A 7,389-nucleotide genomic window follows, 5' to 3' on the forward strand; every position below is an offset into this window, starting at 1 on the left:
TCTTTTTTGATGAGGTGTCCGTTAAAGTCTTTGGCCTATTTTTTAAATCAGATTATTTGTTTTGTTATTGTTGCATTTTAAGAGTTCTTTGTACAATGATATCTATTTTTTCTATTGTTTCCTCTTCATCATGTTATCTGTAAGGGCAATGCCTAATAGGATCAACACCCTGCAGGTGTAATTTTAGGATCACTTCTCTATGGAGTGCTGGTAGCATGTTATTGAGGTGGAGGAGATGAGGCAGAGAACAAAATATCACCAACTTTGCTAATATCCTTCATTCTGCTAATCAGTGGCTTAATTCAAAAGAAATTCTAGCCCTCCTGCTCTTGCTTTAGAGATGAAGAGATGGAGAAAAAGAGTTTCAAGGGAAACTGTTGGTTAATCTAAGGCTCTAAACTCTCAGTTTACTGGTTAAAAATTATTCTTTTTTTTTCTTCTTCTTATCAACGAGAACTATAAATGATAAAGCACTGGGTGGAGAAGATGAAGGAGATTATAAGGGCTGGAAGGGGCCTCCTGATGAGGCCTCTATGTGGTCAAATTACCTCATGTATCTTCCACTTTGTTTATCATTCTTCTGCTAAACTTATCCTATTCTGATCTGTGTTTTACTGTCATAACTATCTTAATATAAGCGACTTTCTTGGTGTGTGATGTTTTTACATTCCTTGTAAGAGATCTCTATTTCTCCTGATAATTTCTGTCACTCATTGCTCAGTCCGAGTTGCCTTATGTTCCTCTTAATGGTCTTATCTCCAGAGGGCATTAACTAGATGCAACTTTGAATGTATGTCACATGCTTTATTTCCCTTTCTTATTTTGTTTTCTTGGGGGGTTTATTTCAATCCAAGATTATTGGAGGCTCTTCAGATTTAATATCCAATGCTTCCTAGTTTGGGTTTGAATTTTTTTTTTCCCCACTGCCTCGTTGGTCAGGTTTTTATTCAAAATTAGCTGGCCAAAGTGATTTGACGTTTATGGAATAAACTGATTTCAGTTTATGCCACAGGCTTCTTTTCTTCTGTGGTGGGTTTCTTTTCCACGGGCTTCTTCTCAACTGCTGGTTTCTTGTAGCTGCAGCCATTTCCCCCACCACAGTCTTTTTCTGCTTTGTAACACTAACAGCTTTCTTTCATTTCTTCCCCACCACAGGCTTCTCACCCGGACCCCCCTTCTTCTCAACTGCTTTGGCTTCTAGCACTGCTGCTGCTCTATCCACCTGGAGCTTATGATTCTTGACCTGGTGAAGAATGGTGTTCCGGTACATGGTCTTCGCATGTAGGGTTAGCTTCAACATGATTCTCAGATCTTTAGTGGATTCTTCTTTAGGCCTCCACGATGAATCTTCTCGTGTGGTGCTTGGAGGGCTCTGTGGATCTCTGGGCTTTTCAAGATTCTGCTAAGGTCTGTACTGAGCGTCTTGTGCATGGGCAGGTTGTATTTACTCTTGAGAGAGGCAGCATTATGTCAAGTGCCATACAGATTATCTAACTTGCAGAAAGCACTTTCAGTCCAAATGTAGAAATGGCTCCCATGCCCAACAAGAGCAAGTTTCAAAATGTTCAGTTTGCTTACATTAAGCAGAGTAATTCCAGGAATGTTTCTGAAAGCTTCGATGATGCCTTCATTATAGATCCTCTGTGCTGGGTACGATGACAGTTTCTCATTTTGCCTTTGCCAGCTCTCATTCACTGAGAGGCATAGACTTTTTTTTTATATCCTTTCAGGCTTAAGTTTCTTAAGAAGCAAAACAGTATTCTTGGTCTTCTTGTAGCCTTCAACTTTATTTTCAACCACCAACAGAAGTTCAGGAACTTCCTTAGTACGATGACCTTTAGACATGACCAGCGCTGGTAAGGCTGAGGCAGCCAGGGCAGAACAGATGGCATCTCGCTTCTGTGTTGTGTTCACTCTGCAGTGCCAACAGCACTAGGTTTTAGTTGGCGCAAACATGTGGCCCCCATGGTACATATTGCCAAAAGCACCTTGGCCAGAACGATGAGTCCCACTGCCTTGAACTCTGGGAATTTGAGCCACAGCTCTGCCAGTACCCCACAACTCAGCACTGGTTTGATGACCTGCTAATTCACTGACATCATGGGGCTGTCTATTGTTTTTGTGCAAGTTGGTATGAACAAAGTTCACAATATCTGGTTGAATGGGAGCCTTGAACACAGCTGGCAAAGTGACATTTTGCCAGATGATTCCTCCTTTTCAAAGTACACTGATATCAGTGGACGAACACGCACCACAGTGGGGAGAGGAGAAGGCCACCCTCCCCTCAACCCCATGGCTCCCACAGAAAAAGCTGAGTTTGAATTTTTTAAAAGTGCATAGTTCAGTAGTGTTACATATATTCTCACTGCTGTGCAACACATCTCCAGAACTTTTTTGTCTTGCAAGACTGAAACTATATACCCATTAATCCTTTTCCCATTTAGAAAAAAAAAAGTGCAGCTTGCTGCCAGTGTTAATTTAACATCACATGTAGGATTTGACATTTTCGGCGATTGAGAATTACTATATTTTATAAATGGAAATACCATTACTAAAAACAGAATGATATAAGTGGAATGACGTCATTTGTTTCCAAGGACTATTGATATACTAGAGCAATGCAAGAAAAATAATAAAAGCAAGATATTTAGTGGCAAAGTTTGGGGTTAAGGTCAGGAACTATAATCAGAGAGTTATCTTGGCGTGAATGCTGCAGCTACAAGTATAGCATTGGGGCAGATGGGAAATGGATTAAACAATTTCCTCTTTGCCCCTTAGATTTGATTTTGCCTAATGGGATAACAACACATAACACATAACAAGATGATTCTCTGGACTGCTATCGAAGAGAGAAACAGCTCCCAATTCCTAGTACCTCGTTTAACATAAAGATGTGGACGTTAGGATGGTTATCTTAAAATTAGGGAAAACTTATCCAGGAGAAACTTTCATGTCTTTGGGTACAATAGTCATCATCTACCTCTGTCTGTCTGCCTATCTGTCTGTCTCTCTGTCTATCTATCATCTACCTACCTACCTACAGGTTGAATGATATTTGGTTTCTAAATCATCAATATTTTAAATGAAAGCAACCATGGTTATCAGTGGCATGCAGCAAAGATGACCCAGACCTTCTTCTGACAGTTCTTAAGTGCATTTGTAGTTACAACACCAACTTCTTCTGGTGTTCTAACTTTATGCAATTTTTATCTATGAGGCAGCCATAAATCTTTCCATTCCCAGAGGAAACCTGCCATCTGTTCATCAGACTTGGAGTAGTTGGAGGGAGCAGCTGCAGTTGCTATCTGAATCTGAATGTGTATGTGTTAGTCATTAAGAAAAAAATTTGTGCTCATTTATGTTTTGAATCATAACAATGCCATCAACAGGTCCCAAAAAAACTGCCAATGGCAATCCCAAAGGAGCAAGATCTAGATTCTGTTCCCAGCAATACTCTCCTGGTGTACTTTGGTCAACTCATATAAAATCCATTTTCTTTGTACTCATCTAAATGTAAAAAAAATGTTTTAAAATTACCTTTTCCCTTGTTGAAGATAGACAGAATTTTGATCTCCTACCTTATTGTTTCTGAGAAAGCAGCTTCTATTAAGCTCTGGGAACAAAGTTCTTGGAAGAGAGTGTCTAAGGAACTATTGTGGCTGAGAGCTTGGAAAGGCCTTGGGGATAAACTAGTCCTGTGCTCCTCAATCTTCAGACTTACATACAATCTTACTAATTTTTGCTGTATCTTTATATTACCTATTATTCACTTAATGTATATTTAGAGTTCAGACTGATTACCTTTTAACACTTATTTTTGTTTTATGTAATAATATCTATAAGTTGTAGATATACCATATATATTAATCTTATGTCATAAATTTAAAAATATAGAATTTATAATTATATGTTTTCCACCAAATTACATTAAAATAAACACATAATTTGAAAGAAACAGAGTAGGTAAACACTGTGCTCACCTCCTCTTATGACCACATCAAAACTGTAACTGAAGTACAGAACAACCATCATTTCTCTGAAGAGTAGCTGAATAGAAAAGTCTTACAACTAAGGACATACAGAAGAAGCCATAAAGAGACTGGCAGGAGTGACGAGACAAGAAACAAGCTGGTCTCACATTTACCTGTCTCTCTATCTTCAACAAGGGAAAAGGTAATTTTAAAACATTTTATTACATTTAGATGAGTACGAAGAAAAGGGATTTTTATATGAGTTGACCAAAGTACACCGGGAGAGTATTGCTGGGAACAGAATCTAGATCTTGCTCCCTTGGGATTGCCATTGACAGTCTTGTTGGGACCTGTTGATAGCATTGTTATGATGGCAGTTATAAATTGAAAAGGATATCTTGACTAAAGAAGTCCATCTTGAGGGTTGAGGATCCTAGCCGCACACCAAAGTCCCCAGCCCACGGTTATAGTGCCAGGGAGAGAAGTCCCTATAACTTCTTGCTGTGAAAGCCAGCGAAGATTATGGCTGAGTGATACGGAGGGCTGCTGGAGTTCCACATGTTCCTCTTAAAGGGCCCACCCATGCTCTTACTTGCTGATGGACTCACCTTCTCTGAGCTCCAGTGCTGGAATAGCAGTTCAAAAGGGACATAAAGGGAGGAACTGAATTGTCTGGCATCAGAGCGAGGACTGGAGGGACAGCTCTATCCCAAACAGCAGGGCTGACAGAGCCTGCTCTTCCTTTGTTGAACCCCCCCTTGCCCCAACCCAGCCTGCAGGCCCATCCAACCTGCTTCTACTGGTTTTTCCATATAAATAGCTTGTTTTAGTTCATGCTGAGGACTTTCCTAAAACCTCTCGAAGGTTCACAAACCTGAAACAAGCAGCATCTGGCCTCTGTGTGGCCCATACATCTTGCTAAGCAGCCCCAAACCCAACACTAGTGGCAGCCAGCCTTGGTTCACAGGTTATTCTCTCCCAGGCACCTCCAAGCCCAGCACATGTGGCAACCATCTTCATATCACTTTGTAGCTCATACCAAGTGGCCCTGGGCAGGGCACAGGTAGCAGCTGAACTTGGCCTGCACCAGAGCCACTCCCAAGAGTCCCCAGAACAAATGTGCCAGGTGACCAGCTTCAGACCACACCAGAGCACCATCAAACTACATCCACAAACGACACACCCAAAGGACAGACTCAGCAGGCACCAGAGCCCTGCTAAAGCCAATCCTGCTCAGTAGGATCAGCTTCTGCATAACAGCTCCTCCACTGTAGTCACATCTATCCTTACAACCAATGAGCCCAAAAGTTAATCTTTCTCATTGACTTGCCAACAGCAATCAATTTTCAACTACAGCAGGAGGGCACACACAAACCATGCAAGGAACACACCTGGAGCACTGGCTCAGGTGATCAGAGAGACCGTACCACTGGTCCCCACCCCACAGGACACCTAATACATAAGGCTACTTTACTGAGACTGGGAGACATCGCAGCTCTACACTATATATAGAAACAAACACTGGGAGGCAGCCAAAATGAGGAGATGAAACATGTCCCAAATGAAAGAGCAGAACAAACTCTAGAAAGAGAACTAAACAAAATGGAAACAAACAATTTACCAAATGCAGAGTTCAAAACACTAGTTATAAGGTTGCTCAGTGATTTCAGTGAGAACTTCAACAAAGAGATAAAGAACATAAAATGGAGATAGAAAACATTAAAAACAAACAAACAACAACAACAAAAAACAAACCCAGCCAGAAGTGAAGAATACAACAACTGTAATAAAGAATTTTTAGAGGGAATCAACAGTAGATTAGATGACATGAGGGATCAAATCAGTGATTTGGAAGACAAGGTAGGAGAAAAGACCCAAGCAGAACAGCAAAAAGTAAAAAAATGAACATAGTTAAAGGAGTCTCCAGGACAACATCACGTATATCAACATTTGCATCATAGGGGTACTAGAAGGAGAAGAGAAAGAGCAAGGAATTGAAAACCTATTTGAAGAAATAATGATGGAAAACTTCCTAAACCTAGTGAAGGAAATACACACACACACACACACACACACCCAGGAAGCAAAGAGAGTCCCAAACAAGATGAACCAAAGAGATGACACCAAAACACATCATCATTAAAATGCCAAAGGTTAAAGACAAAGAGAGACTCTTAAAAACATCAAGAAGAAAGCACTTTCTTTACCTATAAGGGAGCTCTTATAAGACTGTCAGCTGATTTCTCAAAAAAAAAATTTGCAGGCCAGAAGTGCTGGCACAAAATATTCAAAGTGATTAAAAACAAGGACCTACAATGAAGATTATTCTACCTAGAGAAGCTATTATTTAGAATTGAAGGATGGATAAAGAATGTCCCAGACAAGAAATAGCTAAAGGAATTCATCACCACCAAGCCAGTATTACAAGAAGTGTTAAAGGAACTTCTTTAAGAAGAAAAAAAAGATAAAAATATGAACAATAAACAATTACTTTAAACAGTTACTTTAAATGTAAATGTATTAAATGCTCCAATCAAAAGATGGGGTTCCTAAATAGACAGGAAAATAAGACCCTTACATAGTCTGTCTACAAGAGACTCACTTTGGATTGAGAGACACACTGACTGAAAGTAAAGGGATGGAAAAAATATTTCATAAAAATGGAAACAAACAAACAAAAAAAGCTAGGGTAGCAATGCTTATACTCCATAAAATAGACTTTAAAACAAAGGCTATAACAAGAGACAAAGAAAGACCTAGTAATCCCACTCTAGATATTTATCCAAAGAAACCCAAAACACTAATTTGAAAAGACATAGGCACCCATATGTTCATTGCAGCATTATTTACAATACCTAAGATTTGGAAGCAAGCTAAGTGTCCATCTACTAATGAATGGATAAAGAAGCCATGCATATATACAATGGAATGTTAATCAATCATAAAAAAGAATGAAATCTTGCCAGCTGCAACAACATAGATGGGCCTAGAGGGTATTATGCTAAGTGAAATAAGTCGACAGAGAAAGACAAATACCATATGATTTCACTTATATGTAAAATCTAAAAAATAAATAAATAAATGAACAAACAAAGCAGAAACAGACTCAGAGAGAACTTTTTGATGGTTGTTAGATGGGAAGGGGTCTGAGAGATGGGTGAAAAAGGGGAAAGGATTAAGAAGTACAAATTTGTAGTTGCAAAATAGTTATGGAGTGTAAAGTATAGCATTTAAGAAATATAGTCAATAATCTTGTAATAACTATGTACGGTGTCAGATGGGTATTAGATTTATCTGGGCAATCACTTCATAAGTTGTATAAATGTCTGATCACTATGCTGTACACCTGAAACCAATATAATATTGTAGGTCAACTATAATTAACAAAAAATATTTAAAAAATAAACTCACAATTCTT

General features: G+C 39.1%; 1 pseudogene; it reads right to left on the reverse strand.

The window, feature by feature from the left end:
• Positions 1-1,001: 1,001 nt before the first annotated feature.
• Positions 1,002-2,294, reverse strand: LOC107515329 (annotated as a pseudogene).
• Positions 2,295-7,389: the final 5,095 nt, after the last annotated feature.

This window comes from Rousettus aegyptiacus, unplaced genomic scaffold (genome assembly GCF_014176215.1).
Source record: "Rousettus aegyptiacus isolate mRouAeg1 unplaced genomic scaffold, mRouAeg1.p scaffold_m13_p_10, whole genome shotgun sequence".
Taxonomy (NCBI): domain Eukaryota; kingdom Metazoa; phylum Chordata; class Mammalia; order Chiroptera; family Pteropodidae; genus Rousettus; species Rousettus aegyptiacus.